Raw genomic sequence first — 24,386 nt, forward strand, 5'->3', positions numbered from 1 at the left:
TGTAAACGAAACGGTAGGCCACTTTTAACACTAAAAGTCCCCTACAGTGAATTCTCCGCCTAAACAACCAAAATAATCAAGTAAATACTTGAACTAAAAAAAATACAGCAACTTTAAAACGTCCCAAACCCTTTTAAACTTCTTTAAAAATCGTTTTTATAATTTAAACTCTCATTATTTTTAATCCCTAGTATAGATAAACTATTCTAGTGATTAAAAACCATTAAAAACCTTAAAATATTAACTTTCTGAATTTCCAGCACTATAAAATTTTCTAAACCTTCTGAAAATATTTTAAATGATATAAAAATCGTATTCCAATCAAAATTCATATTCATACTTTAAATTACGATTTCTAGTGATTTAAAACCCTAAAAATCACATCTTTCATGATTAAAACTAAAAATAATAAATCTGAAATTTTTCTTTTATACATATGATCCGAAAATACATATTTCATAATAAAATAATAACTCAAATCGAAATCATGCAAATAATAATAAAATAACAATAAAAATTAGAACTTTAATGGAATCTTAAAGGAGAAGTAAAGAAAACAACCAAATAAGAGGAGGAAGGGCGCCGAGCGCTGGACAGCAGCAAGGTCCGGCGGAAATCATTTTGGCTTCAAGAAAAGTGTTTGTGACGTTTCTTGTTCAACAAGAAACGTTACTTAGCGAAGAAGAAACGATTTTTGAGAGAAAAATGAAACACGCACAAGAGGAAGAGAGAGAGAAAATGTCGAGTGAGGGAGAGAAATCAAGTCACGTGCAAGGAGGAGAGAGAAAATAAGTGTAGGGCAAAATTTGGGTTTTAGGATATTTAAATAGGCTAATCCTATTGGGCTTAGGAAAAGGATTTCAATAATTAAAACTTTGATGACTAACAAGATGGGCTTTTAGGACTTTAGTCATCAAATTCCTTTCCCTTTTTATTCTTTTGGGCTTTCGATTCCATTAAGTTTCTTTTCAAAATGCTTTTAATAATTAAACTCTTATTTAAAAACGCTTAATTAAATATTACAAACTTTATTAAGCTAAAAAAATATTTTTAGTTGACTTTTAAAATAGTCAACCCTTTTTAAAAGTCAAATCATTTTCCAAACTCATTTGGATTTAAATATAATTACATAAATACTTAAATATATTTATGAAAATCCTTTAAAAATGTGGGGGATTACAGTCTACCCCCCTTAAAAGAAGTTTCGTCCCGAAACTTAACACAAAACCCTCTGTTTTCGAAATTTAACTCATCATTTCGAAAATCTTTTGAAGAAAGGAGTGCCTCTGTGCACTTTCCCATTTTTAAAACACTTGTGTTACTTATGAACACTTTTCTTATGCGGAGACTCTACTTCTTTTGCACTAACATGTGCAAATTGCCCAACATAGGCATACATATACATGAAAATCTCATAAAAATAGACAAAAAGCGCGAAATTTATCGCATTCTACCCCCCTTAAAGAAAACGAGTTACGCCCTCGTAACTCACCTCAAGGAATAGGTCTGGATACTTTTTCTTCATATCCTCTTCGGCTTCCCACGTTGCCTCTTCTGACTCGTGGTTAGACCAAAGAACTTTGACAATATGAACATCCTTGTTACGCGTACTACGCACTTTCCTGTCGAGAATCTTGACAGGTCTTTCCTCATAAGTGAGGCTACTATCTATCTGAACTCGTTCAGGCTCTAACACATGGCGCTCATCAGGGATATAGCGCTTCAATTGGGATATATGTGAAACACATCTGCATCTTTTCAAACTCCATTGGCAATGCCAATCTATAAGCTACTTTCCCAATGCGCTCCAAAATCTCATATGGGCCTACATATTTAGCACTCAGCTTGCCCTTTTTCCCAAATCTCATAACGCCTTTGGTGGGTGATACTTTCAGGAATACTTTATCACCTACAGCGAACTCTCTTCGCGCCGTTTTAAGTCTGCATAACTCTTCTGCCTATCTTGCGCAGCTTGAATTCAGCCTGAATCAATCTAACGTTCTTGACGGTCTCCTCAATGAATTCTGCCCCAAAACTACATTCTCACTATAGTCTTCCAGCAAATGGGACTTCTACACTTCCGTCCATATAACGCCTCAAAAGGTGCCATCTTGATACTCGCATGGTAACTATTATTGTAAGAGAACTCAATCAAATCTAATTGGTCCTCCCAACTTCCTTGAAAATCTATAGCACAAGCTCGCAACATGTCTTCCATAGTTTGGTTAGTCCCTCAGTCTGACCATCGGTCGCAGGGTGAAAGGCGGTACTCATCTTTAATGTTGTCCCAAGGTTTGTTGACCTTTTTCCAAAACTTAGATAGAAATCTAGAGTCACGGTCTGAAATAATGTCCTTTGGACTCCGTGCAATCTCACTACATGCTTGATATAGGTTGTAGCGAGTTGCTTCTTCTTCCATGTCTCCTTAATAGGTATGAAAACAGCGGACTTGGTCAGTCTATCACTATAACCCAAATGGTATCATTTCCACTCCTCGACTTGGGTAAGGCAGTCACAAAGTCCATAGAAATCGAATCCCACTTCCATCCAGGAACCTCTAGTGGTTGGACGTCCCCATGGGCCTCTTATGGTCTATCTTCACTTTCTGACAGGTTAGACACTTAGACACATACTCGGCTACCTCTCGTTTCATGTTCGGCCACCATTATAACTTAAGATCCTTATATAACTTGTCACCCCCAGGGTGCACGAATATGGAGTGTTATGTCCCTCATCCATAAGACGTCTCTTTATATCGTTACACTTCTGTGGTACACACCACCTCCTTTAAACCTTAGACTCCCATCTCATGAATCTTGAAGTCTACTTCCTTACCTTGCTTCATTTTCTTTTATCTTATCTAGATGCTCATCCGCTTGACCCTCAATGATCTCATCGAAAACTGACACTCCCAAAGAAAGGTTACTAAGTCTAGCCTCACTTTCCCCAGGATTTAAAATTTCTAGGTTCAACCTTTGCATATCTCTACACAACTCCTCAGGGACTATCAAAGCACTCAAGCTATGACTCGATTTCCGACTCAAGGCGTCAGCAACCACATTTGCTTTCCCCTCATGATACTGGATTCTAGATCATAATCCTTAATCAACTCTAGCCATCTTCTTTGCCTCATATTCAAGTCTTTTTGGGTAAATATGTACTTCAAGCTCTTATGGTCTGTAAATATCTTGCAAGTTGCTCGATAAAGATAATGTCTCCAAATGGCAGCTAACTCTAGATCATGGGTAGGGTAATTAGCCTCATAAGGTTTCAATTGACGCGACGCATAAGCTATTACCTTACCATTCTGTTGCAACACACAACCCAAACCATTCTTTGAAGCATCACTATAGACCTCAAATCCCTCATTCCCATCAGGTAGGGTTAAGACAGGTGCAGTGGTTAAACGATCCTTCAAGATCTGAACTTCCTCACACTTCTCATTCCACTCAAACTTGGATCCTTTTTCATCAGATTAGTCATAGGTCTTGCTATTTTCGAGAAATCTCTCACAAATCTCCTATAATAGCCAGCTAAACCCAAGAAACTTCTAATGTCAGTCACACTCTTTGGAGTTGGCCACTCACTCACAGCTTGAATCTTAGCAGGATCTACAGAGACTCCTTCCTTAGACACAAATGACCCAAGAATGCTACTTTCTCCAACGAAATTCCACTTAGAGAACTTGGCATATAGTTGGTTCTTCCTCAAGGTTTCCATATAATCCTCAAATGTTCATACGTGTTCGGTTTCATTCCTCGAATAAATCAAAATATCATCAATGAAAACCACTACGAACTTATCTAAAAACTCGTGAAAGATTCTATTCATCAAATCCATAAATATAGCAGGAGCATTTGTTAACCCAAATGGCATTACAGTGAACTCGTAGTGACCATAACGCGTTCTAAAGCAGTCTTAGGTACATCCTTATCAGCTACCCTCAACTGGTGATATCCTGAACGTAAGTCAATCTTCGAGAACACACTAGCTCCGTTCAATTGATCGAATAGGTCGTCTATTCTAGGCAAAGGGTACTTGTTCTTAATGGTAACATTATTCAACTCCCTATAATCAATACATAACCTCATACTCCCATCCTTTTTCTTCACGAACAAAACAGGAGCTCCCCAAGGCGATGCACTCGGTCTGATATAACCCTTATCCAAAAGTTCTTGCAATTGCGTCTTTAACTCACTCATCTCAGGAGGTGCCATTCTATAAGGTGCCTTGGATATAGGTGCAGTTCCAGGAACTAAGTCTATGGTAAGCTCAACAGCTCTAGCAGGTGGCATACCTGAAATCTCACTCGAAAATACATCCATAAACTCATTCACAATTGGAACATCCTCAAGCTTCACTTCTACTTCTTTACTCACATCCTTTTGAATCTCACAATCGATATTGGCCTTGTAAAGACTCAACCAATTCATCCCAAGAATCACATCTAGGTCTCCCAAATTGAATTCTATTAAGTCAGACGGAAATACAAAGCCTCCTATCTTCAAAGGCAGGTTTCTAAACAACTTGGTATATCTTATGATTTCTCCAATAGAAATACTAATAGACAAATTAATCACTTCATAATCTACTAATCCCAATTGAATCCCTCAATCAATCCTTGCTCAATTCACTGAGCCTTTAACTCCTCAGTGGCTATTACCTCATATGCAAATCTAGACAACGCTATGAACTTGCTATGATACTTAGAGATAGTCATACTTCCCATCCTAAGGTTTATAACTCTAGTTTCCTCATAAAAGCAGGGTAAATTTTTTTTTTTTCTCTCTTAAAGCAACAATAAAGGATTCCCAAATAAACTCTTTCATATAGTCTCATTCCTTCCTACTATAAGTCAGTCTCATCTTTCAGATATAGTATAACTTGACCTACTTTCACACTCTCAGGACAGTTCACAGCCCCAAAAATCTTTTAAAACGCCCTAATCCGACTCTCTAAGAGGATAAGGTCAGCTTACCCCTTAAGGTACGACAGTTTAATCTTAGCTAGTCTCTCAAACATGTCCCAGCAGAATCAGGACACTCAACTTTTTCGAGTCAAATTCTTTGCCAACAGGCGAATAGCAGAAGCTAAGGCATCATTTTGTTTGACGCTCTACTTCGCGACTGAAATCTAACGTAACTTTCTTTGGGTTCCAGCATAACTTACATGTCCATCTAATAAGGCAACATTTGATTTGATCATTAAAGATCGCATCAACAACAATTCCACTAAGTTTCAACAAGAAGTGTTCTGTAATAATCACGTAATCATCCATGTAAAATATATTCACATCAACGTGCAAGTAGAAACAAGCAAGCAAGAATATAATCACATGATGAAAAGAATGATAATAAAATAAGAAAAATATTCCCATCACGTGCGCAGAATAAATTCTTACTCACTCATATAAAGAAATAATAACTTCTATTCCTCAATCGATAATAAGAATATTTTCCCAATCCAAAATAACCAACTTATTCCTCAATAATATAAAGAATCAATAAGGAAATTTAACCCATTTAGCTTGACTACTTTCCAACATAATCTTAAACATAAATAAATACTCGATGGAATTACATTATCATTCCTATCCTTATTTCCTTTATACTTTTATGGAGTAAACATTTCATCTCCAAAGTCTCCAAAGTCTTCACTAGAATAATAATAATAGTAACAATAATAATAATTTGAATTCCTAGATCTAGTATATCTTCAAACACTTTTAGGATGAAGTCCATTTTCATCCATCTCTAAAACATTCACATTGCTCAGATAAGGTCTCCAAATAATATTGTAGATGTCCTTTCAGGTTTGCACTCTAGTATAATCAAACTCTTGAATTACTTCATATATCGCTAACAGGGATGCCTACTTTTAACACATAATGCATAATGCTCTCTAAGGTAGTGTAACTATAACTTCTAGGCTCATGACATCGAACATTCTCATCATCGCTCAATACAATAGGGTTATAATAGCTTCCTACTCTATTAACTTGTCTGACAGACATGGTTAGAGATCTACAACAAATAAACCTATAATGGTTTAGCACTCTCTCTAACGTGTTCCCACAAAATAATAAGGGTAAACAAAAACAAAGGCATGCAAAAATATATAACCTTAGCAGGTAAGAAGGATATAATAGTTAGCAGGGAAGAAAAACATTCATGCATCATCAGCAGGGAAGAAAAATAATAATGCACTTATTTGCAGGGAAGAAAATAATGATGATGCTGAACTAACTTTTCAATGCAGACATATAATGTTTCTATCTTATATGCCCTTCTTATACTACCCATTCTCACAATGCAATACTATACCTTAAAGGCATGAAAACTAATGCAGACACTTTTATGAAAATGTTACTTAAGTGCCTAAAAATAAATTTTCGAAATAAAAAAAAAGTTTCGGACCACCTGGTCACTCGAAAAATTTCACTCGGCAAATTTTTTTTTTTTAAAAAAAAATTCGAACTCTTCCGTTTCCGGAAAAATTTCGAACCTCAGATTTCCTTCAAAAAAATTTCAGTTTATATAAAAAAAAAAAATTGGTTCTAAAAAAAAATATTTTATGTCTAACTTTTCAAAATGGAAACGTAGGAGCATACTAAGGTTTCCTTCAAATAACCCATAAGCTAGGTAACTTAAGAAGCTAAAGTCACTTAATAAGCTAGTTAGTTAGGCGCCTATAAGTCTTAAACTAACCTAAAGCTCCAGATACCACTTTGTAACACCCCGATAATTCTCTCTTCTAGAAAATACTTTATAATATAAAACTAGAGAATTACCCAGGCATTATCGCCCGTGTGAAACGTTTCGGCTTACTCAGAATTTTGCAGCGGAAAACTTACTAAAACAAAAATCAACTTTATTAAACTTATGAAACCAAATGACAATGTCAAACTTAACACACCAACTAAATAAACCTCAAACTTAAGTAAAGATGTTCCTACGAAAACAACTTAAGTAATACTAATGACATAAAAGCCTCTCCATTCCAGATTCCCCAATGGTATGCATCTTCGAACCTGTAATGTCAATGCTTTCTTGACTCTGCTCCCCCGAAGGATCACCACAGGATCAATAGGCAAAGCCATGATCACAAACACAGACAAGCACGTAATCAGCAAAGCTGAGTACTACATATCAGACAAAAATAATCCTAAACATGATACTACAACGTAAACTTGCAGGGATAAATAATAACATAAATAAGTAATACTCTGCAGACGACTTTTACTGAACTAAACTTAAAACATCTTTTATTACTTTAATGGAATAGTTATTAGACGAGTTGTCCTGCCAATAAAAATGAAATGGGGGCGCGACTCCGCATTTAGAGTGACCTGCGATATCGAGGGAACCTTTAATAAAAAGGGATGGTGATCAACCCATTCCTAGAAAAGCTATGGCACGCTCACCATAACCCCAACCCTTATGTCCAACTCTAGACGTGCACTAGTCTAAAGTCTATAACTTATTCTCGTTTCACTTTACGTTGCATTCCTTTTAATACTTGTGATGACACCACAACAACCAAATAATACACAATTCATAATCACATAATCATAACAAATTCCTTTTATCTTTAGATTAACAAGTGTTCACAACTTATCAATCAAGACTCCTTTTATATTCATTTTTATCCTTTGTTGAACCCAGCCAACAGAAATCCGTACCTTTACATAGGTATAAACCATACTTACCAAATAAGATCCTCGGTTCTTATAAGATAAATTAATAAACTCAAAGAATCCATTATTCCAATTTACTTACATTAATTCACTCACGAATTAATACCAAACTAAACTTAGTTGCTTGCATCAAACTTCCATACAAACAAGTCATACTTAAACTATTCTTAGTTTACATGTAGCATCCAAGCAAATAACATGTAAAGCCATCTCAGTAAATCATATATATGAAACACAAGGTCCTATACATGATACTACAAATTAAAAACATCCCTAGAGCATGTTTCTAACCATTTAGCACGTAGACTATGTACGTACCTGTATAAACGAACGGTAGGCCACTTTTAAGCACTAAAAGTCCCCTACAGTGAATTCTCCGCCTAAAACAACCAAAAATACGTAAATACTTGAACTAAAAAAAATACAGCAACTTTAAAACGTCCCAAACCCTTTTAAACTTCTTTAAAAATCGTTTTTATAATTTAAACTCTCATTATTTTTAATCCCTAGTATAGATAAACTATTCTAGTGATTAAAAACCATTAAAAACCTTAAAATATTAACTTTCTGAATTTCCAGCACTATAAAATTTTCTAAACCTTCTGAAAATATTTTAAATGAATATAAAAATCGTATTCCAATCAAAATTCATATTCATACTTTAAATATACGATTTCTAGTGATTTAAAACCCTAAAAATCACATCTTTCATGATTAAAACTAAAAATAATAAATCTGAAAATTTTTCTTTTATACATATGATCCGAAAATAATTTTCATAATAAAAATAATAACTCAAATCGAAATCATGCAATAATAATAAAATAACAATAAAAATTAGAACTTTAATGGAATCTTAAAGGAGAAGTAAAGAAAACAACCAAAATAAGAGGAGGAAGGGGCGCCGAGGCTGGACAGCAGCAAGGTCCGGCGGAACATCATTTTCGGCTTCAAGAAAAGGTTTGTGACGTTTCTTGTTCAACAAGAAACGTTACTTAGCGAAGAAGAAACGATTTTTGAGAGAAAAATGAAATCACGCTCAAGAGGAAGAGGAGAGAGAAAATGTCGAGTGAGGGGAGAGAAACTCGAAAGTCACGTGCAAGGGAGGAGAGAGAAAAAATAAGTGTAGGGCAAAAATTTGGGTTTTAGGATATTTAAATAGGCTAATCCTATTGGGCTTAGGAAAAGGATTTCAACAATTAAACTTTGATGACTAACAAGATGGGCTTGTTAGGACTTTAGTCATCAAATTCCTTTCCCTTTTTATTTCTTTTGGGCTTTTGATTCCATTAAGTTTCTTTTCAAAAATACTTTTAATAATTAAACTCTTATTTAAAACTCGCTTAATTGAAATTTTACAAACTTTATTAAGCTTAGAAAAAAAAATATTTTTAGTTGACTTTTAAAATAGTCAACCCTTTTTAAAAGTCAAATCATTTTCCAAACTCATTTGGATTTAATATAATTACATAAATAACTTAATATATTTATGAAAAATCCTTTAAAAATGTGGGGGATTACAGTTATAACCTTCAATTTTGGCTGTTTTGGCGGCATTTTTGTACTCCTCCAGACCCGGTAATATTTTTCTTCCAAAATCTTCCTAGAGGCTTCGGCATGTCTTGTAATGTATCTATGCTGCTTTGGGCCCTTCGCATCGCCTCAAAAATTAGTTAAATACCACGAATGTTAATGTTCAGTTGTAACCCCTTAATTGCCTCAAAATGGCTGTAAAAGCTGTCATATGTCCGTTCCAAGCCATGATAGTTCTTAAATTGATCTCTCATGTTGCCAGAAGGCATCCCATGGTCTCCGTTTTTCGGGCTCCGAAAACCTAGAAAAGTGTGTATTATAACCTTCAATTTTGACCGTTTTACGAGCATTTCAGACTTCTCCGGGGTCGTTTATATTTTTCGCCTGAAACCTTCTTACGTTTTCTACCATGATTTTTACTATATCTTTGGTTCTTGGGTCCATTTGCATTGCCTTAGAAAGCCTCTAAATACAACATTTATAAATTTATAGTGCAACACCTACTACCACCGACATAGCTGTGAAAGCCGTCAAATATCCGTTCCGAGCCATGACAATTCTTAAATTGACCTACAATGTCGCCATGAGGCATCCCATGGCCTCTGTTTCCCAGTCCCCGTGAACCCCCGAAAGCGTATATTATAACCTTCAATTTTGGTTGTTTTAGCGGCACTTTTGGTATTCCTCCGGGCCCGGTAATATTTTTTTTCCAAAACCTTCCTAGATGCTTCTGCGTGACATGTAATGTATCTATGGTGCTTTGGACCCTTCGCATTGCCTCGAAAACCCTTTAAATACCACAAATGTTATTGTTAAGTTGTAACCTATGAAAGTCCCCAAACTGACCGTAAACGCCGTCATATGTCCTTTCCAAGCCATGATAGTTCTTAAATTGATCTCTCATGTGGCCAGAAGGCATCCCATGGTCTCCGTTTTTCGGGCTCCAGAAACATAGAAATACGTGTATTATAACCTTCAATTTTGACCATTTTACGAGCATTTTCATACTTCTCCGGGGTCTGTTATATTTTTCACGTGAAACCTTCTATCGTTTTCTACCATGATTTTTAATACATCTTTGGTGCTTAGGTCCATTTGCATTGCCACAGAAAGCCTCTAAATACAATATTTATAATTTTATAGTGGAAGCCCTAACGCCATCGACATAGCCGTGAAAGCCGCCAAATGTCCGTTCCGAGCCATGATAGTTATTAAATTAACCTACAATGTCCCTAGGAGGCATCCCATGGTCTCTGTTTCCCAGGCCTCGTGAACGCCCGAAAGCGTGTATTATAACCTTCAATTTTGGCTGTTTTGGCGGCATTTTCATAATTCTCCGGGCCTGGTAATATTTTTCTTCCAAAACTTTTCTAGATGCTTCAGCGTGACTTGTAATGTATCTATGTTGCTTTGAACCCTTTGCTTGCCTCAAAAACCCTTTAAATAACACAAATGTTAATGTTCGGTTGCCACCCCTTAATGCCACGAAAATGACCGTAAAAGTCGTCATATGTCCGTTCCAAGCCATGGTAGTTCTTAAATTGACCTCTCATGTGGCCAGAAGGCATCCCATGGTCTCTGTTTTTCGGGCTCCGGAAACATAGAAAAGCGTGTATTATAACCTTCAGTTTTGACCGTTTTACGAGTATTTTCAGATTTCTCCGGGGTCGGTTATATTTTTCTCCTGAAACCTTCTTACGTTATCTACCATGATTTTTAATACATCTCTGGTGCTTGGGTCCATTTGCATTGCCTTAGAAAGCCTCTAAATACAACATTTATAATTTTATAGTGCAACCCCTAATGGCACCGACATAGCCGTGAAAACCGTCAAATGTCCGTTCCGAGCCATGACAATTCTTAAATTAACCTACAATAATGTCCCCAGGAGGCATCCCATGGCCTTTGTTTTTCAGAACCAGTGAACGCCCGAAAGCGTGTATTATAACCTTCAATTTTGGCTGTTTTGGCGGCATTTTTGTACTCCTCCGGGCCCGGTAATATTTTTCTTCCAAAACCTTCCTAGAGGCTTCGGCTTGACTTGTAATGTATCTATGGTGCTTTGGACCCTTTGCATTGCCTTAAAAACCCTTTAAATAGCATAAATGTTAATGTTCGGTTGCGACCCCTTAATGCCCCGAAAATGACCGTAAAAGCCGTCATATGTCCGTTTCAAGCCATGATAGTTCTTAAATTGACCTCTCATGTGGTCAGAAGGCATCCCATGGTCTCCGTTTTTCGGGCTCTGGAAACATAGAAAAGTGTGTATTCTAACCTTCAGTTTTGACCGTTTTACGAGCATTTTCAGACTTCTCCGGGGTCGGTTATATTTTTCTCCTCAAACCTTCTTACGTTCTCTACCAGGATTTTTAATACATCTCTGGTGCTTGGGTCCATTTGCATTGCCTTAGAAAGCCTCTAAAAATACAACATTTATAATTTTATAGTGTAACCCCTAATACCACCAACATAGCCGTGAAAGGCGTTAAATGTCTGTTCCGAGCCATGAAAGTTCTTAAATTAAACTACAATATCCCCAGGAGGCATGCGATGGCCTCTGTTTTTCAGACCCCGTGAACGCCCGAAAGCGTGTATTATAACCTTCAATTTTGGCTGTTTTGGCGTTATTTTTGTAGTCCTCCGGGCCCGGTAATATTTTTCTTCCAAAACCTTCCTAGAGGCTTCGGCGTGACTTGTAATGTATCTATGGTGCTTTGGACCCTTTGCATTGGCTCAAAACTCTTTAAATACCACAAATGTTAATGTTCCGTTGCAACCCCTTAAGGCCTTAATGCCCCCACAATGAGTCGTCATATGTCCGTTTCAAGTAGGGATGTTGCAATGCAACATCCCTTCCACCCCTAAAATGGTTCTGGAGGCCATTGTATGTTTATTTAAAGGCATGGCAGTACCTTCTAATATCTTCCCATGGCCCGTGGATGCATCCACAGGCTCCGATTCGCAGTCCATTAGAATGTGGAAAGCGTGAATCATAGCCTTCGATTTTGCCAGTTTTAGAGTCGTTCTTGAAATTCTCCAATTCTCATGATATTTTGGCGTTCTAATATCTTCCTGTGGCCCGTGGATGCATCCATAGGCTTCACTTCCCGGTCCTTAAAAATGTCGAAAGCGTGAATTATTACCTTTAGTTTTTTCAGCTTTAGATCCTTTCTGAAATTCACCGATTCCCGTGATATTTTTCTTTCGGGGTCGTTCTAGGGACTTTCGATGCCTTATTATGGACTCTGGGTGCTTCATGTTCCAATTGTTTCCTTCATACCCTCTCCGTTGTCTTGCATTCCCACACTTCATTCCAATATAGGGTGACTATTGCATTTTTTTTTTGACAATGGGTAAAAGCAAAATAAAACAAGGAGGTTGCCACTTAGCTTTTCCTAGCCTTGACAGCTAACTTATGAGCTAAATTGACTTCCTCTCTTTTTACCTTCTTACAACAAACAAACATAAAACTATTTGCTATTTTCCTGATGTCTTTGATGATATTATCTATATCCTTATTTGTCTCTTTTGGACTCTTTAGAGCACGAATGATCTCCTGATTGTCTGTTTTAATAATCTACTCCGTACAACGCCACTTCATGTCTGTTAAAGCTTTCATAATTGCATAGGCTTCCGTTTGTTCTGCAGAGTTTGCGAAGATTTTCCCCGCGAATTCCTCTCTGGGATCGTTATTGAGGTTTTTCCAGGCTATAGCTGCTTGCCACTGATTTGTTTGAACGTTCGTCTTCCATGCTCCATCTACAACCAGAGTTTGCACGTTGTTTGACCTCCTTTGTCCCACTATCCATTGAAGTTCTTTGTTACCCTCCTCTAAATCCTTATCTGTTTGATTCTCTCTTTGTGATCTTCTAGCCCTAGCCCTACTGATATTCTCTTTGATTATCTCCATGATCCTCCCAGGGTTTAGCTTGGTATTTCTAAATATAATTTCATTCTGATGTAGCCAGATGCCCCATAGAGTGGATATGAATTCGATCTCCATATCTTCTCCCTCCTCTTTTCTTCTCTTCTTGAAGAGGTTAAGGAAGTTTTTGATCCACCCATAAATCAAAAGCTGAGCACCCTGGGAAGCTACAATTCCCATTGATGAGCTCCATATTCTTTGGGAAATTTGGTAGTCCCGAAAGAGATGGGCTAAGGATTCTCTTTGCATGTTACACAAACAACAGATAGGATTAATCTCTTTGATTTTTCTCTTGATTAAAGTATCTGCTGTTGACAATGCATTGTTCAAAATTAGGGTGACTATTCCATACTTCCCTCATTTGTCAACAACCTTAGTAAATAGTTTCGACATAATAATGGTAAAAACAAATTAATATTTTAGCAAATGTAATAACAACTTTTTGATTTGGTAAAAAACAAATTAATATTTTAGCAAATATAATAACAACTTTTGATTTCGTAAAACAGAATTATACGGAATTATTCTTACTGTACTATAGTAGTGGATGCCAAGATGAAGTAATTTTCAGCTGTAAACGTGGAAAAAAAGAACAAATTATTACATTGAAAAGGAGAAAGAAAAACCAAAAAAATCCGACCTGCCGGAATCGAACCAGCGACCTAAAGATTATCTGCTTTTAGCAACTACAGTCTTCCGCTCTGCCAACTGAGCTAAGGTCGGATGTTGAAATACTAGTGGAACATTATTATTTAACTAAATGTTCATGGCCATAATCATTTCAAAGCATAATAAAGTATAGTCAGGATTATCTGAATTCCCTATGTTGTCCCGTACAATGCCTCGGGTAATTATCGTATAATTTGTTTGTTTTTACATTCCCCTATATTAGAATATAGATTTAGATGCACATGATTCCCTCTAATGATTCATAACTTTCAATTAGTATTGAGTATCGGGTGCATAATAAATTTATTGTGAAATCATTCACTTTTAGCAAAATGAGTCACTCTTTTAAGTCAAAATGAGTTATTTTAAAACAAAGAATAATTGTTTACCCACTCCCCTCTTATCTCTGAGGTCAGAGGTTCGATCCTTACCCCCAATATTATGTTGGGGTATTTCCTTAGCATGCTTTGCATGCTTTATCAGCCAATGTGCTGGTAGTTCCTACAAGGCTAGTAGCCTTGGTAGGGGTTAGCCCTTGGGCTGACTTAATCCTAATCAAAAAAAAAAAAAAAAAAAAGAATAATTGTTTACCTTAAACGAGTCGTATAAGTAAAAGTGAGTGAGTCGTTTAGGACAAAAGGTTACCTGGTCTAAAGGGTAACCTTTTATTTTAAAAAGATCACTCCTATATAAGTTTACAATTAATTATTTAAGACAAATAGTTACCCACGTCTCACAAACTAATATCATACAATAATGGATCGTTCCTTTAAATTAGTTGATTCGATACGACAAAGTTTGCAATATCATTTTTCGGGTCATAAAGACACGTTCTATTTCGATTCCTACTTATACATTGATTGAAATTAACTACAATATATTTTTCTCAAATTTCTTCTTCAGATAGGTAATACTGCGTTTTTTTATATTGTAAAAGGCTAAGCATAAATTAAGGTTTTGGTAGACCCATAGAGATTTTTATAATGCACCAAAGTTAATTTGATGTTTATCGTCACTATTATGGTAAACGAAAACTTGACAGATAATATAACTTTGTAACATGAGGATATGTTAGTATATTACTCATTTACTGATTTACTTGGTCAATTAATGTAAGATTCGGATTCATGTGTCAACGTAAGAAGCATAATTATTTCTACTTACAATAAAAAATCAATATGAGCTTGCAGATTAGTTGGTTAGTGTATTTATATCTTAAAAAGAGAGGTTGTGGGTTCGACTCTTAAAACACATTTTAATTGTTAATTTGTGTCAATTGCTTGGGTTGGGGGGGGGGGAGACGTGTGACAGCATAACAATTGTTTGCCTTAAATTTTAGATATATATATATATATAGATAACTTCTTCACATAGATAACGTGTGCCACCAAAGTTGATAATCGTTAATCATCATGGATACATGGTGAATTATCAAGAAATCGGGAGTTATATTGTGAATTTTGAAAACATCAAGTATATTTGGTGAAAAAAAAAATTTATCTGGGATATATAGTGAAAAATTCGTACTTTTAATGTCTATTCTTTACATAGCATGTTTCGAAACTTGATATCTAATACAAATATCGATATAAATACACATATAATTAAGGCTTCTATAGTTCTACCAAGCAATGCTTAGTTTAGTAGTAAAGGTTTAGCCTCGTGATCTCAACGTCATGGAAGATCCTATTAGAGGCTCTTTGTTGTGGAGTTTTCTTTACCATCCTCCTCTCCCCAAGGAGTCTGAACCAACAAAACTAATTGGTTATACATACGAGAGATTTCAGTTCAATAGGATCTTCCGTTTCATCTATCTCAAAAAAGGTATACAATTAAGGTTTCTTGCGAAAATATAGAGCACATCATCTAGTCGTGTCATATCACAAAACAAAACATATATGAAAGTATCGCAAGATCCTTGTGACGTCACAATTAATTTTCAGAAGATTAAAAAATGATAGAACAAAAGGCGAACAATTTTACTTTCATAAAATGGATAATTTTGAATTTCATGTATCTAGTAAATTATTTAAATAGGCGGTCTAATTTTAACATAAAATTAGACGATTCTAAGACTGAAATTTTCTAACCAGCCCATTCCATTTCACTCTAACCCAACACTATCCTAATCATCCCTTCTCTTTTCCTTCCTTTTTTTCTTGATTATCGAACTACAACAGATAATTTCAAAAAGATAACTTGGTAGTTTTACCAAACGAATTAAACTAGTTACTAAATGGATTAAACTAGTCACTAAATGGATTAAAGAAAGTCATTACCGTATAAATTAAACTGATCACGAAATAAATTAACCTGATCCCTAAATAAATTAAACTAGTCACTATATTAAAAAATTTGGTATGTTCTCCTCTTAATATTGAGCTTGGACCGTGTCTAATTTTACTTCTTACAAGACCAACTACTAATATTGATATTAAGAGATCTAATTTAACAAATTGTTGTTCTCCTGATTGTGAACATTTGCAAAATACTGTTTACTTGCAGAAGTAAAGAGATCTTGAGTTCAGTTGACAATTATATTTTTAAAATTACAAGCCACATACTATTTATTAAAGATGCTCTCGTAGCTCAGTTGGTTAGAGCACCCGTTTAGTAAGCGGGAGGTCTTGAGTTCGACTCTCAACGAGAGCAATTGTTTTTTTGCTATTTTTCTCCCAAACAAAATTTGATTTCACAAAAAACTTTGGAGTTTGGCGTCGCCCGGACTCAAACCGGAGACCTTCAGTGTGTTAGACTGACGTGATAACCAACTACACCACGACACCATTTGAAAGTTAAGTAGTCCAGAATTGGTTATGTTTGGAATTATTCAATAGCAAACGTATATACCCTTACTTTTCCTCAAACAACTATATACCTGCTAAATTTATCAAAGTTAAAAAGTCAGTTCATACTTGATGATACTAAACCTTACAAGGGAATGTTACCTGTTATCCAGAGGCACAGGCAGATAAGCAGATTACATTTCGACATTTCGAACACGGATATTAAACGAGTGACTGTAAATCCAAATATGGGTTAATTAGATAACAAATAAAAAATGAGATAACATACCTAACATGAAAGATTAAAAAGACTTAACTGGGGAAAAACTTAAAGAAAACCAGGTAAAAGAATTAAACTATATCGCCGGGCTCAAAAGTCCTCAAACAACATACCTGTGGGCTGTGTAGTAGTTCTGTGATTTTCTGACCATTCTTCTAGCACCTGAAGTAGAAAAACACATCTTTCTGAAATAAAGATCATCCTAGGGTGCCAAGTTTTCTTAATAAACAGTAGCTCAGAATGGAAACCTCATTTGAGTATGTTGGACACAGACTAATGGTTGATTTCATGGGAGAAAACATCATCAAAAAATGGTGAGAACCCACTGTAGTTTTATTTTGTTCTCTAGCCAGAAGAGCCTCCTTCCCAATTGAAAACGGAAAGGTCTTACCAAATACTCATAGGCTCATTCATAGCTGTATATCCAAAGATGAAGTCTAAAATGGTACGAATAGTAAACCTTGTTCTCTGGGGCCAGACTGTCAGGGAGATCGCAGCTCTGCCTCATACATTTCCCCTCTTATAATGATTCACTTTTAGCAAAATAGATCAGAAAACTTGAATCCAGAATACGGAAAAATCAGTGGTTCATTATAGTACAATAGTCAGAATCCTAGCATGTACACATGGAACAAAGACAAAGTAACATATATGCCTATATGGTAAGTTTAATAGAATCAACTGAAGGAATTTGTGGGGAGTTTGTACTTTGTAGTGGTGTTACCGTGTTAGAGGAAGCATGATAGGGAATGGTGGTTTTGTCGCAGCTATAATGAAAGATTACAGAGATTTGGGCGGTGGTGGCTGCTGATCCGGGAAGAGGAATGACGTGGATGATGGTTTGGGCAGGTGGTATGATGATCAAAGAGGGAAGCATGGTGATATTTGAGAGTTTGTGCAGATGGCAGAGGTTGCGGGGTTGCCTTGGCGGACCTGGTGGTGAATACAGGGTGATTGATGGTGGTACTTCGGGCAAGTGACATCAGTGAAGAAGAGGCAGTGGTAGGTGGTGGTCAGGCCATTAGTGGTGGTTTGTGGTAGTGCTTTCTTCACTCTCATACCAAATAGCTCCTTCATACAATTTCATATTTAGCGAGATCAGATTTCCAATTTATTACAAGAAAAAATAAACCATTTTGTGGAGAAGGAGATGAACTTTCACAAACACAAACAGATGGATCATGCTCCTAAGGTTTTGATAACTCGAACTCATGTTCAAATATTGAGGTTTTCTAAACAATTATGAACATGCACAATATACTAGTTAATGGTGAACTACAAGTTAAAAATTTACACAGACATTTAGAGGTAATACAGAACCTCAGATCTGGATAGTAGAAGTACATTCATATAGCTATCAGCCTATCATGTACTTGACAAAGAGAAAAAGGAAATAGTTTGGCGTTGCCCGGGTTCGAACCGGAGACCTTCAGTGTGTAAGACTGACGTGATAACCAACTACACCACAACACCATGGGATACAGATTGTGCATAGCTCTAGATCATATGGTATACTTTGCCAGACAGAGAAAAAGGAAACAATTCACTAGTTGATGGTGAACTACAAGTTAAAACCTACAGAACACACCCATTCAGAAGATATCCAGAACCTCAGATCTGAACAGTAGAGGAATAAATTCATATAGCTATACTTTACTTGACAAAAAGAAACAGGAAATGATTTGGCGTTGCCCGGGCTCAAACCGGCAAACTTCAGTGTGCAAGACTGATGTGATAACCTAACTACAACACAACACCATGGGATACAGATCATGCATAGCTGTAGATCCTATGGTATACTTTACTTGACAGAGAAAAAGGGAAACAATACACTTTTTAATACTGAACTACAAGTTCAAATCTACAGAAAACACACATTAAGAAGAAACACAGAACCTCAGATCTGAACAGTAGAAGGATACATTCATTAAGCTATACTTTACTAATAAAAAAAGGGAATAATCTGGCGTTGCCCGGGTTCGAACCGGAGACCTTCAGTGTGTAAGACTGACGTGATAACCAACTACACCACAACACCATGGGATACAGATTGTGCATAGCTTTAGATCCTATGGTATACTTTACTTGACAGAGAAAAAGGGAAACAATACACTAGCTAATGGTGAACATGAACAACAAGTTGAAATCTACAGAACACACACATTCAGAAGATATACAGAACCTCAGATCTGACAGTAGAAGGATACATTCATTAAGATATACTTTACTAGCCCAAAAAAAAGGGAATAATCTGGCGTTGCCCGGGTTCGAACCAGAGACCTTCAGTGTGTAAGACTGACGTGATAACCAACTACACCACAACACCATTGGATACAGATTGTGCATAGCTTTAGATCCTATGGTATACTTTACTTGACAGAGAAAAAGGGAAACAATACACTAGTTAATATTGAACTACAAGTTAAAATCTACAGAAAACACACATTAAGGCTCAGTTTGGTAGGGCGTAAAACGTTTTCCAGGAAAACGGTTTTCCTCTATTTTCAGTTTTACATTGTTTGGTTGGCAAAAGAGTGTAAAACCATTTTCCCTTGGGGTAAAATTGCTCTCCCAATAATGGAAAACCATTTTCCTTTCAAAATGAAGGGAAAACTATTTTCCTTATTTCTCTTGTACACTCCTCTCACTACCTCCTTACTTTCCCTTTCATTTTCCTTTCATTTCATCATTTTTCTTACATCGAACCAAACAACGGAAAACTACTTTTAGAATTGTGTTTTCCATTGTAAATTGTTTTCCATGAAAATCATTTTACACTGAAAATGTTTTACGCTCTACCAAACGGAGCCTAAGAAGAAACACAGAACCTCAGATCTGAACAGTAGAAGGATACATTCATTAAGCTATACTTTAGTAATAAAAAAAAGGGAATAATCTGGCGTTGCCCGGGTTCGAACCGGAGACCTTCAGTGTGTAAGACTGACGTGATAACCAACTACACCACAACACCATGGGATACAGATTGAGCATAGCTCTAGATCATATGGTATACTTCGCTAGACACAGAAAAAGGAAACAATACACTAGTTGATGGTGAACTACAAGTTAAAACCTACAGAAGACACACATTCAAAAGATATACAGAACCTCAGATCTGAACAGTAGAGGAATAAATTCATACAGCTATACTTTACTTGACAAAAAGAAAAAGGGAACAATTTGGCGTTGGCTGGCTGAAACTAGAGACCTTCAGTATGTAAGAATGAGGGATAGCCAACTACACCACAACACCATGAGATACAGATTGTGCCTAGCTTCAGGTTATATGCTATACTTCACTTGACAGAAGAAAAGGAAACAAAGACACTGTTTATGGTGAAATACAAGTTCAAATATACAGAAGACACACATACAGAAGAGATATAGAACCTCAGATCGGAATAGATGGCTATACTTTACTGAACAAAAGGAAAAAGGGAATAATTTGGCGTTGCCCGGGCTCGAACCGGAGACCTTCAGTGTGTAAGACTGATGTGATAACCAACTACACCACAACACCATGGTATACAGATTGTGAATAGCCCTAGATCATATGCTAGTAGACTTAACCATATCCTCCACTCTGAGAGCAGATTCACACAGGTAAAGTGGTAAACAAGTAGAAAACCTGTTTGGATATTTCACAAGGAAAACAGAGAAAGAATCTCACTTAACTACATTCAAACCAGAAACCAAAGGACATTATGCGAGTCATTGACCAAATACAATCATCCACCTTCCTAACTCGGATAATTTCATTGTTTTACTAACTGGCCAGACAAGATCTGCATTCTTATGTCAAACCTAAGGACATTCTCCGAGCCATTGACCAAATACAATCATCCACCCTCCTAACTCAGCTAATTTCATTGTTTTACTAACTGGACAGACAAGATCTACATTCTTATATCAAACCTAAGGAAATTCTCCGAGTCATTGACCAAATACAATCATCCATCCTCCTAACTCAGCTAAGTTAATTGTTTTACTAATTGTCCAGACAAGATCTACATTCTTATGTCGATTAAAAGTAACTAAACAAGCCCATGTTAACTTAAAAGCAAACGTTATAAATGATATTCTCCTTGTACCACACAAAAAAAAATTGAATAAACAACAATATAAACAAAAAATGGAATTAATTAACTTATGGAAAAGAACAAATTTCAGAAGGAGATAAAAGTTGTCCGACCTAACGGATTCGAACCTGGGACCTAAGTATAATCTGTGGGTCACAAACCAACTACAGTCCTCCGCTCTACCAACTGAGCTAAGGTCGGTCATGCATATCCTGCAAAAGAAAGAGGTCAACCCATTATGCTATTATAAGAAATCAGACAAGTTAAGTGGATCTCTGTAGAATGTAGACTGGCAAAAATGTCAAGGAAATGTTCGGGAAATATAGATTATGTATCAGCTTGATCCTGCGATACTGTTGCCTTTCTTACAAATATCAATCAATAAAGACCATCCCAATGCAGAAAAGGAAAAGAGTTTGGAAGAAGTGGCAAATGCAGAAGAGATACTGGCCAACTACAGTCACTGTATCAACTAAGTTAAGCTCGGTTTCCTAACTTGGTGTCAGAAAGGCCATTATATTGCATGGTATTCCATACATATGACATATGACATGACAAAGTGTATGTGAGATTTCACAAAGCAATTATTCCTAGGAAGTAGGAAAAGATGGAAGAGAAAAATCTGAGACAATAGAACTAAGAAGTTCAAGGAAAAGGACAAATTGTGTTGGAAGCAAAAAAAAAAGTCCGACTTGCCGGATTTGAATCAGCGATCTAAGGATTATCTTGGGATCACAGGATAACTACAGTCCTCCGCTCTACCAACTGAGATTAGATCAGATCAGGCAACTCCACCAATACAAAATGAAGTCAATATCGTACGTCACTACAAAAAAAAATTAAAATCTATTAGATCAATGCAATAAATCTCCGGCGACAAGTTAGTAGACTAGTGATATGTTGAGTGAATGGAGTAATTAATTTACAAAATAGTGTTCATATATTGAATTCCTCTGGCATTTATGCACTCATTTTGTAGACAAACAAGATCATCAATGTACTATGTAGTATGGAAACGTAACTCAAAGTGAAACAAATGGCATATGCAGAGTCAACATGCATGTAGTAAGACCATAAAAAGTATGCCAAGGAAGTATGAGATATATCAAAAAAAAAAAAAATAGAACTCCGACCTGCCGGATTCGAACCAGCGACCTAAGGATTCTCTGTTTTACAAACTACAGTCCTCCGCTCTACCAACTGAGCTAAGGTCGGATCATGTCCAAAATAATGGCTTAACCCACTACAATCCAATCTTTACCAAACCATGTTAATAAAATCAAACTTTGATGGGAGGAGTATCTAATTATTCGATCTTTTTGGATCAATAGCAAATGGAAAAGCAGCATCTGAAGTTATGTATTCCAAAGTCCAAACCTCTAAGTCTCTAACTACTCAGACTACTTAAAAATATCATTACGTCGGCTTCTTTCTCCTTTTCAGGGTTCTTTCTAACATAGTACAACAATGAAAAAGCAACAAATCATTTAGTTACTTACTTATGCTCCTGTTGAAACTTAGAAAGACCTCTCCAATCAATTTACATCAATTGTTGACACAAGCGAAAGACTTATATAGTTTAAAGGCAACTTCTCCCTCTTTACTAAACATAATGTCCTCCTACAATAACCGAAAAACATCAGTCCCTTCCCTGGAAAGATAAAAACTTCTCATCAAATTCACCTCCTCAACCCCATATAGATTCACAGGCTGAAGTTATTTTAAGCAACAACCCACTCTCAACCCCAAGCCATGGGGGAGCCAAAAAACAAATTTTTTCCGACCTGCCGGAATCGAACCAGCGACCTAAGGATTAATCTGCTAACAACTACAGTCCTCCGCTCTACCAACTGAGCTAAGGTCGGCTCTTTAACTTTTTTCTAAACTTTTCAACATTATATACAATTATCGCTCCTCAATGATAACATATTCATTTGACTTCATCAAATTGGAAACAACCTGAGTACAAAATTATTTTAAAAGAAATCCCAGTAAAAACGAAGAAATATCATAATCTACATGTCAGCTATATTCTAGGGTTTCAATTTTCGCAAGTTCTAATAATTCGACAGGCATATTAAACATATAATCAAAGAAAAAGTTGAATTCATATCAATCAATCAATCAATGCAGAATTCCGCGAATAAGTTCAAGAATACAATTTTAGGGTTTCGATAAATTAAACTTATGATTAACAATTTGCACGATTTCTCCACTACTAAACAAAGAGTATCGTAATTAAAACAATAAATTTGACACAGAGGAAACTTACCATTGACTTGATTGAATCTGGAAATACTTTCTCTCTATATATTGACCTTTTCGTCTCTGAAATATCGTCGATTTTGTTTATTGCATATTTTTTAGAGTTTTTGCAGAAATGATTTTAGTAAAGCTTTTATTTACGATTAAACGGGGATTTTAGTAAAAAAAACTCATATGAAGTACAAATCTTTCATAGAAGTATATTCTGGGAGGATATATATCGAAACTTCTTATAAAGTTGAGGTAAGGATTTATGTAAATTTATTAAGGATGTGTTCGACAAAAGTAGTTGTTATAACGATTAGTTGTATGCTTTAGTGATAGCTGTTAGATATTGCAGTAGCAGTTAGTTGTCAGGTCATAAGTTAACTATGAAAATTACTTTTATGATAATTAGTGTTTGATAAAACTAGCAATTAAACGGTAGAGTGGTGACTCGTATAAGATTGAGTCCCCTTCCTATGCTATACTGATTACTGTGCATGATGATGGCTCCATACTATATCAACAAAACATGAAAAGAAAAGAACGATTAATGAGAACGATCAGGAATGTACTGCATTTCATTTTAATAGGAAGTTAAATCATTGAGTTACTATTAAAAGTTAAAAAAATAAAGTTATAACAACAAAAAAAAACTATATAATGTTCAAAATGACTCCAAAATCTAATATTTATAACTTTTCCAAAACAATAGTCAAATTTCAAAAACTATTTCAAACTTTACTTTACCCGGCATTATTTTTCACTCTTACTAAAGACTTTACTTAATCCAAACACTAAAAACTACTTCAAACAATATTGCCGAACACGCCCTAATAAAAGGTTTCTAGAACTTATTTTCATAAGATACAAGTATGAGTTTAAAAGAGTCATTAGCACATGGCAAATTAACATCCAAATGACCTAATTAATATAAATATTTATAATTTTATTCCTTTTGGGTCAAAATACTAATGTAGTCTCCTAATTTTTCAGAATGAACGAGTAGCTCTTTTAGAATAAGGTGATGGAATTTGTCTTTGATCTGAATTTTATTTTGTAACTTGTAAATAAGATGGATGACCACCACCAAGTCACCTAATTAGAACTCATCCCTTATAGTTACAAATCCCTGTTCTAACCTTATGAAGTCAAGCACTTGGGAGGGGTG

General features: G+C 35.9%; 1 long non-coding RNA gene and 9 other non-coding genes across 11 annotated transcripts; 1 reads left to right on the forward strand and 9 right to left on the reverse strand.

Moving 5' to 3' along the window:
- Positions 1-15,896: 15,896 nt before the first annotated feature.
- LOC104902286 (uncharacterized) lies at positions 15,897-23,407 on the reverse strand. 2 transcript variants are annotated; one of them, XR_007269255.2, is made up of 4 exons: positions 23,241-23,407; positions 21,082-21,180; positions 17,003-17,051; positions 15,897-16,843 (listed from the first exon to the last, which is right to left on the reverse strand). It is a non-coding gene; the product is annotated as an uncharacterized LOC104902286 (long non-coding RNA). The 2 variants fall into 2 exon arrangements; XR_007269254.2 differs by having other exon boundaries at positions 15,897-17,051.
- TRNAT-AGU (transfer RNA threonine (anticodon AGU)) lies at positions 16,402-16,475 on the forward strand. Its single transcript has one exon. It is a non-coding gene; the product is annotated as a tRNA-Thr (tRNA).
- On the reverse strand, positions 16,536-16,609 carry TRNAV-AAC (transfer RNA valine (anticodon AAC)). The gene has a single exon. It is a non-coding gene; the product is annotated as a tRNA-Val (tRNA).
- Positions 18,289-18,362, reverse strand: TRNAV-UAC (transfer RNA valine (anticodon UAC)). The gene has a single exon. It is a non-coding gene; the product is annotated as a tRNA-Val (tRNA).
- Positions 18,854-18,927, reverse strand: TRNAV-UAC (transfer RNA valine (anticodon UAC)). The gene has a single exon. It is a non-coding gene; the product is annotated as a tRNA-Val (tRNA).
- On the reverse strand, positions 19,142-19,215 carry TRNAV-UAC (transfer RNA valine (anticodon UAC)). Its single transcript has one exon. It is a non-coding gene; the product is annotated as a tRNA-Val (tRNA).
- TRNAV-UAC (transfer RNA valine (anticodon UAC)) lies at positions 19,787-19,860 on the reverse strand. The gene has a single exon. It is a non-coding gene; the product is annotated as a tRNA-Val (tRNA).
- Positions 20,336-20,409, reverse strand: TRNAV-UAC (transfer RNA valine (anticodon UAC)). The gene has a single exon. It is a non-coding gene; the product is annotated as a tRNA-Val (tRNA).
- On the reverse strand, positions 22,096-22,183 carry TRNAY-GUA (transfer RNA tyrosine (anticodon GUA)). Its single transcript is given in 2 exon segments — positions 22,096-22,131; positions 22,147-22,183. It is a non-coding gene; the product is annotated as a tRNA-Tyr (tRNA).
- TRNAY-GUA (transfer RNA tyrosine (anticodon GUA)) lies at positions 22,747-22,833 on the reverse strand. Its single transcript is given in 2 exon segments — positions 22,747-22,782; positions 22,797-22,833. It is a non-coding gene; the product is annotated as a tRNA-Tyr (tRNA).
- Positions 23,408-24,386: the final 979 nt, after the last annotated feature.

The sequence above is a fragment of the Beta vulgaris genome, chromosome 8 (genome assembly GCF_026745355.1).
Source record: "Beta vulgaris subsp. vulgaris cultivar EL10 chromosome 8, EL10.2, whole genome shotgun sequence".
NCBI lineage: Eukaryota > Viridiplantae > Streptophyta > Magnoliopsida > Caryophyllales > Amaranthaceae > Beta > Beta vulgaris.